Source organism: Falco naumanni, chromosome 3 (assembly GCF_017639655.2).
Source record: "Falco naumanni isolate bFalNau1 chromosome 3, bFalNau1.pat, whole genome shotgun sequence".
In the NCBI taxonomy this organism is placed as follows: Eukaryota; Metazoa; Chordata; class Aves; order Falconiformes; family Falconidae; genus Falco; species Falco naumanni.
Genome location: NC_054056.1, coordinates 66,050,547 through 66,063,146, shown reverse-complemented (window position 1 = coordinate 66,063,146; position 12,600 = coordinate 66,050,547).

Below are 12,600 nucleotides of genomic sequence, written 5' to 3'. Positions count from 1 at the left end.
CACACTCTCCCCACCACAATGTGGGTCACTCACTGTGTCCCCAAGCTGGTCCCAGCTCCTCCAAGGTGAATCACCGAAACACTGCATCAGGGAGATGCAAGCCCCAAAGGAGAGAGAGGTACCAGAAGACCTTGCACACTGGCAGGGATTTTAGCATTGCTCTTGCTCTTATATACATATCACCATATATTTATTTATTAATATGTATTTCATTAATGAAGAACAATACCGAATCTAACATCAGAGAGACAAGATAGGTCTGACCCACCATCCTAAATCTCTCTTCAAGACCCACTTCTTCCAGGATCTCTGAAGGCTGAGAAGGAGTCACAAATGGCTGAGATGCTCTTCATTCACAGGTTTTATTTTATTCTATCGCATACCAAGAGTGTTAACAGTTTTTCAGGCAGGGAAGAGATCATTCTGTGATTATAAAGCACCGTTCTGTAATTGTAACAGCCAAATCTTAGTCCAGCTTGTCTGCCAGCTCCCAGTTACACAAATTATGATAATATCTGACTTCATGCCTCTCCCTTTGTCCCTCCCTTGGAGCATCCCGTATAAGAGTCAATCAGGGAGCAAACCACCCTTTGCATTCTCTATTGCAACAGACTACTGTCCCAAGTTCCTCTACAAAATTAATAGAACAAAATAATACATAGAAAGTCTTCACTCATACTACTTTTTTCCCATTTACTCTTACTATAGGAACTTAGCAAGGTCATATGTAATGATAATAATCATGAGATTAGGTGTAATTTTGAACATATATGAGGACAGTTTCTGATCACAGTGAGGTGAAACATAGCTTTTTTTTTTTTTCCTGCTGAGGCCTATTTGCTCTGAGTCATTATTTACCTCTGGCTCTTCACAGCCCTGCTGTGCTAATACTGTTTCAACAGAGATTTTTAACATTTAATCGAAGCACTATGTTAGCTTTTAACCAACTGATTGTTATATTCTTCATTGCTGAACTTAATTTTTTCCCCTTCACTTTTTTCAGGTGAAGCATTACATTTCATCTCAACCTGTCTCTGAATAGGCCAAATTTAAATATGTGCAAACTTTGTTGTGTTTTCTCCACTTCAGGATAATAAGGCAGCACATGAAATCAGTGTTTCTGAAGTTTAGTGCTGAATGACACACTGAGAAATAAACAACACAGACAGTAATGGGTGAGAGAAAGAAACAACATGGTGAGTGCTGTTTTAAGAATTAACACTTTCAAGGACAACTGGAAACACACAGGGACTGTGCCCATCCCATGGATATAAGCATAGGAGGGACCCAAAGGAATTTTTGCGCAGCCAGTGTAAACCACAGCAATACCCTTTGTGCCTTGTTGCCCCTTGCAGGGTCAAGAAGCAGTGAAAACCTAACGCATACAGAGAGAGACACAGGCAGAGCCAAAGACAAAAAAAAAAAGGTCTTTCTCAGAGGTGTCCAAAGCTCTATGGGTTCATGCTATGGTACTATCTAGCACAGAGCAATATGCCAGCCCTTTACAGCAGGTAAATAAAGGAGAGACAGTGTTAAATTTTTTGGCATCCAGTTTAACACATCTTCCATTCTGGGACCTTAATTATATCCAGGTGGTGTCCAGGTGCAGTTGTCTGGACTATCTCCATTGGGCACATTTGCTTATAGAATAGTCTGGTGGGTGGTTTGGTTTTTTTTTTTTTTTTTTTTGTTTTAGAAAAATGCGCTCTCCTGGCCATTCATTATGGGCTTCCACTCTTCCCAAATTTTCCCTGTGTCCCCAAACTGACTAACAGCTAATCAAAACCATAAATAAAAGAAGCCCGCTTTGAAACTGAGAACACTTTTAACACAGTTTATACAGTATGCTTGGCCTTGCTGATTTTTCAGAAATCCACAGCAAGGGCATATTTCAAAGCATGGAGTATTATTCCTGAGATTAATATAGCTGGGGGTTTTCTTTTTGTTCTTGAGACCACTGAATTTCACCATGAAATTTACAAAATAACCTGAAATTTATAAGGCACTTATAAGAGAAGAAAGCCATAATAAGAAAGAAGGATGATACCAATATAAAAGAAGAGCTTGAGGACAAAAATAAATCACTGTTGAGTGACAAAGGCATTTTCCAATGATTGGCCACTGAATTCCACCACCACATTCAGCTATGCCCAGCAATCTCACTAAGGTTGCTCAAGAGGTAAGTGCTGTCAGAAATGTTATTTTAGCAAACACTGACAGCTTAGATCTAGGTTAGCAACCAAGTGCTTGTATGGCAGTATGGTCTGGCAATACTGTTAGCTGGGACGGCCAACAGGTATCTTCAGCCTCAGCAACCTTTGTTCAGTAAACATGAGATGATCACAGTCTAGACTTGATTTGGTTCATACTATTCATACTAAATTGTACAAGACAGCTGATCATAGAAAATACCTTTTATGAAGTTATTACAAACTGGTTCAGCTTAAACTAAATGGGAAACACAGCAAAAATGTTTTGTAAGGTAGGTCATTGATTTGAAAGAACAAAAGTGCAGGTAAGTCTGCCAGAATGAATATTGAATACAAAGAAAATGTTCAGCTTCCCTAAGACAAGGGTGACCAGCGTGTTCAAATAGGAAGGATGAGAAAATATCCTGCCTTAAGTTAGGACAGCTTTGTCATATGAATTTTTAAGCAAACCTCTTTGTTAAAGCAATCAAGTTGTGGACAGTGGCATAGGATTGGGAAACAGCAAAGGTATGACCTACAATTAAGGAGGTGAAAAAAATTGACCCATATTTACAGATTTATTGGAGCCACTTAAGTAGCTTGCTAGGCTTTAAAATAGCATTCTGTGGGGAGTCTAATTAATGATGCAGAGGTAAAAGCAATATGGGATAAAATGCAACATGGGTTTACTAAAGGTAGACCTTGCCAGACTCATTCCGTTTCTTTTTTTTTAAAGGTAACTATAAGGGCAGCAGGGGAGGTATTTCCAGTAAAAATAGGGAAGCATTCATGTCATTGTATGAGGCCCACGTGATACCATATGGAAAACTGCATACAATCCTGGTCACCCACATTTCAGGGCGATACCTTCCAGCTGGAAGAGGCACAGAGAGGTCAGCAGGAAGGTCAGGAAAATGGATGTGAGATGTCTGGCTGTTCAGCCTAATGAGGGGTGGCTGACTGGGGATGTGTCTGTGAGAAGCAGCCTGGGGGGAGGAGGAGTATCTAAAATAAAAGACTACACTGCCACAGAACCTATGCATACAAAGTGGTCAAGAGTGAATTTAGATTTGAAGGAAAACGAGCTGCAAAAGCTTTGCATCTCAGGCAAAGGTTTCCAAGAAGAGTTGTGAAACAGAAAGCTAATTACATCTCAGGATGAGCAGTGGGTATGCGAGAAAGGATGGCCCAACAAAGTGACCTGAGAGTAGGGAACTGTCAGACATGCAGGAGTTGTCTTTTATTTCCTTAGTTCCCACTCGGTGCTTTTCAAAGACCATCACTATGTTTTACATAAAGCACGTGCTCTGAACTGACTTTCAAATCAAATTATTCAAATTAGATCATGTTAAGAAATACAGCATAAAACTAACATTAGGTTTGCATGTTAGTTTTGCAAAATGGCAATTAAATGCAAGGTTACTTGAAAACCGATATACATGGGTCATTATAATATTTCACATAATTTCTATTTAAAAAATCCTGTATTTTAATATCAATTAATATTATCTTTAAAACAATTTATTGAATAAGTTAATAAAAGTAGGAATAGAAAAAAAGCCCAGCAGCAATACATAGTTATTGGTATAGGTATAGGCTGGATGTTACTAGCCATGAATACTGACTTCCCCTGTGAGTAAGAGGAGATACAAAAAGCCCAATTCTGTTTCCAGTTAAAACAGCTGGACAAGAATCAAGCACTCCCCCACATTTTGATTTGGTTTCCCCACCTGTAGCACTGTAACAGGGCATAGCATTTTCAGTCAAAACTTCATTAAGGCTGACCAGGCTGTGAAAGAAATTAGGATGGTTCACAGCACTCTGTAGGTGCACAAAGGCTGGGAGACTGACATAGCAAATGGAGGCAAAAAACTGGAAAGAAACAGGGGGAAAATGTTGTTTTCATGTTATGTCCACTACCACTTCTAACATTTGCCACCTTTAGTGTCCAGTTTTCACTAGACACTGACTACGTTATCTAGTTATTTTTGTTATTTTTGCATATCCATGTTACCTATGTGAACTAGTCAATAAAATAGGGCCTGCCAACAGTGGCAGGCCGGGTGTGAGGTGGCAGGGGACGTTGCTGGCTGTTGGCAGTGCCCTGGACCGGTGAAAGCCCCTGTCTCATGTCTCACTCTGACGGGGCAGGGTGCTCTGAGGAGGTAAGTACCACACTGTGGTGGATCCCATGCATCGTGATTCCCATTTCACCACCTCAGAAACATTCCCCACCATGCAAATTCTGTCTTTCTTTACAAGTCCCTTAAACAGGAAAACAGTTGTGAATTGTAGCACTGTACTTCCTGTGCTCTCACTGCCTTGGAGAATCAGAACTGATACAGAGAAAGAAAAGACCAAAAAAACCCCAAGGTAAAACTTGTTTGCACATTTAAAGTGTTCCCTGTCAAACGAAATGACCTTCACAGGCCCACTCCAGCCAAACTTATTCTGCAGTTATATAAAGTGGCACTACATCCCCCTTCAGCCTCTTCTCTCAGCGGAGCACTCTCATGGAAGCTGGAAACGATGTGGAGCAGGAAGGCTCTGTTCAGTGCCAGGTACAGTATATCTACAAAGGTGACACTGCAAGACCAAGCTGTAAGAAAACTACTCACAGAATCCCTAAACTCATGAATGTTTGAGGGGAAAACCCCAAACTCTGGTTAACAGTCCATTTCAGTGTCATAGATCACTTTGAGAGGGACATAATGTATAACTGAGTCAGCTATGAAACATGCTCGATTTGTAAACAAACTCTGTTGCATGAGGAAGCCTTAAAATTTTTGATGTCTGAGGGATAGCCTGCAAAGCTGCAGCTAAGCTGCGTTAAAGATTTAAAGACAATTTATTATTTCCTACTGATCTAAATCCTTAAATCACATTAAACTCCTACCTCACCTAAGACCTTAAAATAAAAGAACTTAAACTCCCTGTGTCACTGTATCAAGCATTAATCTGATCAATATGTATTAAGCTTAAGTATGTAAATAAAAGTATAAAATTTATATTATTAAAAAGTTGTGAGGTTTTAGAAATGTCATGACTGACTGTGGGACACAGCTGCCTTCACAAAGGCATTCGTGTAAAGGTTAAAACTTCAGAGAGAGTTTACACCAGAGGGAGTTTACACTCTGCATTGTAGACATCCTTTAAGCCTGGGGATCCCTCTGTCATTTATGAGGTTGGGGACCGCTACAAAAAGGAATAATAAAATGATATACCATAGCTTTTTGGGGTTGCTTGTTTTTATGAGTAAAGAATGCATTCCACATTATTTGAAGCTTCACTCTATCATTTCATTTTCCTTCGGTGGGGTTTTAGTCACACATTGCACCATTGTCACCATTATTATGAAACAAATAGGCTTGCAGCTAGTCTTCTGCTTTCTTTTTCAAATCTTACCTCATTTTCCAGAGAAAGTTTACTTTCCCTACTCAGTGTTAAGCAGACTTGTACTTCCTCCTGTCACTAAAGGAGGTAGCTTTTCTTCTTCTTTCTGTTCCGTTAACAAAACCACACAGATGGAGAGAGAATTTTGCTTTCCCCAGCACTGAAGAGATGTCCAGGGCAATTAAGGATGAGAGAAGGAAAATAAGGAAAGAAAAGAGACCTTAAAGGACTAGCAGCTCCTGTTACTGGAACCACCCTGAACACTGCAAGGGGTGGTGGGTGGGGGTGGTGGGAATTCATGGTTCAGCAGAGAAAAGGGACAGCAGCACTTTCATATACCCCAACAGCACAGGGGTGATGGGACAGCCGAAGGACCCAGCCAAAGTGTGTGCTCAGCCAGAGGTCTCCCATGCTGGCCCTTGTCTCTTTGCTTCGCCCTTCAAGCAAACACCTCAACCACACTGACTCTTGACCAGTAAATAAACAGATTATAGCCTGGAAACCTCCTGAGACAGCATTTGTAGCTTAATTGGAGGTATTAAAGAGGAGTAAGTATACCTTTTGGGTATAATTGGAGCAGGAACTGAACATAAGTTTGCAGGCAAGAAAAAAAAAAGTTATTTTTTTGTAAAGCCTGAAATATAGTGAAAACCCAAAAGAATCAGAGGATGTTGCCCAGCTTTGAACTCATAAGCCCAAGGCAAATTTTAAGTTAGGCAAACCTGTCCTCAACACATAAAGATAATTTAGAATTTGGGCCCCTGCAAGCTGGGCCATCCAGGTCCCCATGGACAGGGTACCCAGCCCTTGAAAGGTGTCTCCTGGGCATGGTGCCATATTGCCTGCCTTACATCTCTGCCCTCTCTCTGGGGCAGGGCACGTCTTTTAAATTCATCTCATAGCTGTGGAGTCCTTTTTGCTGATTACAAAAGCTAGATTGGATACTAAGTGCTCTGACTGTCAGCAGAACACAGCTGATGGCAAGATCCACTGCAGCAGTCTGAAGCATAGCACTTCTTTTTGCAGGCTGCTTCCCCACCACAGGCTCAGCCAGCATCCCTTCAGGTGCCATGGTGGCAGCTTTCCTTTCAATTAACAAATCTAAACTGGTAAAAGCCATGGAGAGGCAGGAGTTATGCAGGGCAGTCAAAGGCGACAAGGCAAAGTCTTGCCTAAAACAAGAAAGAGAGACAATCCAAGATTAAAAGATCCTAACCGCAAGGTCCACCAAAAAGCATGCACGGGAGCTCTTACACTGGTGATTTGTGCTTTGGGAGGGCCAGGGGGAGGGAGAGGAGGCAACAGCCTACACAAACACTTGTGGCTTCAAGTGCAAGAATAAGCAGACTTGCTCCAGGAATACTAATCACTGCCAAGAGACGCCAAGTTGCTCCACTGTGGGTGAGGTAGTCCCCTCTCCCTGACATGACCGTAAAGCTGTGATATTATCAGCAGCGCAAAAGTCCAGCTCACTTTTTTTCCCTCTCTGAATATTTCTTTACACAGCTGACATGAAAAAAATTACAGGAATATTTTTTTAAAACCCAGCAATATAATAAACTACACCCATGTTACTAACATCGTTTTTTAAAGGCCCTTAGTTAAAATTCTAGCAAATTGGGGGGCAGAGGGAGGGGAAGGGGAGGGGAAGGCAGGGAGAGACCTTATTTAACCTGTCAGATATTTTTCAGCACAGAACTAGATATAGCGTAGTACTGAATCACACCTGTTGTTCTGCTGGTTCCATTTCTCATGAAAAATACATCCAAAGAAGTCTGCTAGGTATCTCTGTGGTAATTGATTCAGCTGATCTTCAGTTAGTCCTTCACAGCATCTAAGAAATTATGAGAGAAGAGACATTCAGATACAGCTCAAGAACTTTACCTAAACCAGAGGGGTTTTGCCTGTTTGCTGTTTTAATAGGCAACTACTTACTTTCCCTCACATCCCCCATTCGTCTCAGGCTTTTCCTTTCTACCTTTCAAGATCAGTGTGGTTCAAGCAGAGCTACAGCAATTCAACAAGTTACATTCGGATGTGCCAGAAGTCTACATATGCTAGTCTATGTGTCTTTTATTCATCCATCAAAAAATTACGTATATTTATCCATTGGAGCACTGGTACATAAAATGCATTTTATTGCTCAATATTCCAGGTCAAAAGTTAAAAAAAGTAAACAATATTTTTGCTGAATTAGGAGTAGCAAAACTCCCCTGGAGCTGACCAATAGTACTGGCTCCAGCATCCCAGTGCAGCAGGAACAATGCACACAAACACCCCTCAAACAGAGCTACAGTTTTGGTGTCATTCTCCTTCCACCTCCCAGTGTCATTGGAAAACCAAAGTCCTATCAATACGAGTGTCAGTAAAACCACTGATCTCAGCCTGTGAGCCCAATCAAATTGGACATGAGTTTTTTTCCCTAATAAACCCTGTCCTGCTCAGCAAGGGACCAGAAGAAACCTCCTTGACTCAATCTGAAAACTCATTGCCCTCTCCGAGTTGGTCGTGGGTTTATTATATGTTTTAAATGACAAAGCGGCTCCTCAGCTCAGCATCAAATGTTTTTGCAGGTCTAATACCTTGGTGATTTGCTCTCCATGCTGGCTCCCTAATGGAGTTCAGGTCTCTCTTTTAAGGCTCAGAAGCTGCAGTAAGTTTAATCCAAGCCTCCTGCTTTTCCTCCCTGTGCTTATGTGCCCTCCCACAATACCAAGGAGCAACAAGCCTAGTGACTTCACAAGAAATAATTTGCACAGAGAGCAGGGCCTAAGCTCTGGACATGGCAAGAATCTCTGAAGGAAATTAAAGCTCCTTTTTGCCTCAATTTTGTTTCAAACTCTCCTTTCTTCAGTCTCTTATATGCACAGGTTCAAGTAGCAAGGGAGACATAAGCCTGCATATTAGGTGGGAAGATTATTACAAAAGATAATATTGCCATTCCTTATAAAAAAAACAACAAACACAACAAGTATTTACATACTGCTCCTCAAAGGACTCTTTCCTGTTCCTCCGGCATGGTGGAGAGGAAGGGTGCAACCCCAGCTGTGAGGCTGTCAAAGGAGGCGAGTCAGAGGCCAGCGCTGTTTGCTTCTGGCGGGATACACGTAGCCCAGTGGTCTGGTTCAAAGGGGCAGCTGCCCAGGCAGAAGACAGCAAAGGAAACCTGATGTATAATAATGAAAAAACTAACCAGTGCTTTCTGACGGTAACCAGTGTGAACAACCCGCAGATAGAGAACAGAAAATAAACAGCGTGCTTGTCAGTATAATGCCAGAAAAGCCGGACAGTTAATTAGCCTGAAATAGTAATAGTAGAACAATTTGGAAATTAATTGATCTGCATACACCAGAAATTGTTACTGAAATACAAATAATGCAAACAGTTAAACTCCAGAGGCTATACCCATTAACTTCCATGGCATTATTCCAGAAATTAATTTGGCTCATGTCCTATAACACAGGCATTTGCACTGACACACTGTCTTTGTATATACGTGAGGACTGACTGTACTTGCAGTCAGCTGTCAAAAGCAGCAGAATAAGTTGAATGTAAATGGCTCAGCAGGAAACCACACTAATTTCAACAGTTACGGGCAGTTTCCCCCATACAAAAGAGCTAAAGTTGCTAAGGCCCTTGGAACGCCAGGGAAAGCAATGGAACTGATATCTGTCCCTCTGGGGAAGCCCCTCTGCCCCAAAAGCCCAGCTGAGCAGATCCCCTTGAAGTTGTCTACCATACAGATCAGGCAAAGTCTGACTCCATTCTAGTTGGGCACAACTTTGCTAAAGTCGCTCGAGGTTTACCAAGACAGCCAGGCTAAAGCTCTGATCTGTAGAAAACAACTGAGAAACATATCCAAGTACTGATACCCAAAGCCTTCATCACTGCTTTCAGCTGACCCAAAAGCAAGCTGCTGACAAAAGCAGAGCTGTCACCTCTTCTGTTACACCAGCAGCTAGTGCTCCTGTGCTTGTGTGATAAATTCAGCCTAAACTAACCAATCAAACAGAAAATTGTTACAGACTGGCTGTCCCGTGCAGCTGCACAAGCCCTCACCCAGGCCAGCAGTGGGGCAGGACTGCGGGGCCGGGAGCAGCAGCCGCAGCAGGATGGGTAGGAGGGATGGGACAGCTTTTAGAGCAGCACTCCGCAGCTAGAATAGCTTAAAGAAATCGTGAGAACAAAGCCTTTTATATCAGAGGAGAGGGCACATTTTTTCAATGAGCCAAGGCTGAGGACTTGCTCTCAGCTCAGCAGGACTCTCCTCTTCCACAGGCGATGTAAGGCTCTGCTTTAAATGCAGAGCACAGGGTGATTTCTGCGCAGGGCAACTTAGGAAGAAGTCCTGCACTGATTTATGATTATCTGCGTGACTAAAATCTTCTTTTCTTTGCCAGGGTAATAAGCCCTTCCTCTAACATTTTCGTAAATATTAGATGCAATGTAACACATTCGGTGTCATTTTTAGCAGAAAGATGCCGGTGTCATATTCATATCATACAGGATTGTGCGTACAAACGGCACCTTTTGAAAAACCCACGGATTAGCATGGTTTAAAAATACCGTGTAGCACTAGTGACACCTGCAGGAGCATCTCAGTTGGAACAGCGAGAGGAAAACGCCAAAACAAGGCTTCTGTGAGAAGCTATCACAAGGAAAAGCAGCAGATGCACTCACAGCACCTGCCTTCACAAGTGTACCCGGGGATGAACAGGCCCTCCCAACTGCTGTCTCAGGGGATTAAGTCAGACCCCTTCTCCAAATCACCCTCTGGAGGAGCTTCTCATTTAGTTGGCACTGCAGATGGTTGGGGAAAGCTGGCCTCCTGCTTTACAAGGCACCTACACAGCAGTGAGACTGTCCTCCTTCCTAGGAGTGAGAAATGTGAGCTTCAGGGGGAGGTCGTGTGGCTTCCTGGGTCAGAGCTAGGTATGGTGACCAAGAGACACCAGTGGGAAGAGGACAAACAAATCATTGTACCTTGTCCTACAGAAAATAGGGAAAGGGAACAGCTGATATTTTAATGTTTCCATAGCTTGAGAAAGCACATCAGTGAAGTGTCACTGTTAGTTATATTAAGTCTCATTGCAACTCATAGGTCTAACGAATGCTCTTCTTTAAAGATAGAGTGATAAGGGAGAGTTTCTACCAAAATAAAAGCGTACCCAAGATACAAACGTCAGGCAGAGTTGTTTAACAGGGAAGAAAAAAAGTACACAAACGAACAAAGATCAGAGCACTGTGCAAACATCTAAAGGCAAGAAAGTTTGATACAGCATGAAGTATAGTAAAAAGATCCTGAAAAAAAGGCTTGAGGGGAAAAGTCTTGAGAGGGCAATACCTAGATTTAGTAATGTAAGGAAGGAGATAGTATCTTTTTTCATTTCCCCTCTGTTCAAGAAAGCAGTCTATTCTGCACAGTAAAAATTGAACTTTGCCTTCATCCTCTCTCAACATATGATGCTGTTCCAGTTTTATCATATACAAATCCAGCCACTCTACTATAGAACACTTCACCCTATTTACACTAGGGGTGTAACACTACTTCATTAACACTACGATTAAAACATTGTTTTTAAACTAAATGCACACAAGTAGAAAACAAGACCAAAGAGGAATTGAGTTTTTCTGGTCTGGATACATATGTTGTGTTTCTTTGCTTAAAGTGTCTTCATTTCTGATCTTGGTCGATTATTTTTTTAAACACTTTGTCTTGAATAAAAATTTTGCATTTTACATCATGTTTAACCTAAGTTTTCAAAACCCTTACAAAATACTGTGCCAGAACCTCCACAACATCGAAAGGAATCAGCTATGATTGTTTGTATTTGTTGGGAACACAGGCTGTGAGGTTTTGGCATTTGTGAGATAAGGCAGCAGTGTCATTTTAGAAATACTGGGGATGAGACCTGTTCTGAAGCGATGATGTGCAAGAACCCTGTGTTCTACCCCAGAATGACACCAGCCTAACAGCAATTAGGCTACGACTGGTGAAGTTTGCAAAGTTTGCATAAGGTAAGAGGAGGTATTTATAGTTGTCTTAGACTGCTAAACAACAGGTTTTTCAATCTCCGTGTAGATGTCTTAAAAAGAAAGATGCTTTTACGGTACAGGAAATGAGAAAGAAAAAGGTGGTGTAAGTGAGAACAGGTCTGTGATAGATTTAGTGGAAAAGCTGTACCAATATCCCTAGGGAACTCTCAAGCAGGGCACACAGAAATATGTGTCACAGCAAATCTATGGACACTACAACAATATGGAGGAACACGAACTACCTGATGCAAAATGGGAAACCAGGTACTATAGGAATATGAGAAACGGGGAGACTGTAAGGAAAAAAAAACCAGCTTTGAAGGATGCAGTTGAAAGGAAGACTGATACAACAATGAAGTATTAGGATAGCACTGATAAAAAAATAAAAGGAAAGGGTGGGATCTGGAATTGTTTTGGGGAAAAAAGGACAAAAGATGCTTGGCAGGCAGAGCTAAGAACCTCCTGGGGAGCCCCTGATCAGACTGGATTTGCTCTACTCGTGTGATTCTTTTTCTGAGGGACAAGTGATACCACAGATTATGCCACTATAGGTGACTTCAGTTCCCCAGGTATGGCTGGGGGAGAACATGACACAAACAGGAGGTGACAAGCTGGGTCTAAGGCCAATCTCGGAAGTCCAGTCAAAACATCAAAAAAGATGCACAAGGCAGAGCTGAGAGCAGCCTAAAGGCACCCATGTAGCTCAAGCCAGGACCACCCCAGCCCAACGGTGCTCTAGCGCCCAAGGTTGATGTCAGGGGTGGGAGTCCAGCTGAGGATGGTTGTGGCAGTTAAGGACTATTGGACACCCACAAGGACCTCACACAAACAGCAATAAAACTCAATTGTCCTTGACTAAGATTTGCTCAGCAAGAGGTTCTTCATCAGTTCTTTTGTCAGAGCCCAAAGAAGATATTTTATGAATGACTATGCTGTTTTTCAGTAATTAAACTAAAAAGCCATGTCTCCAGAATTCAGACAG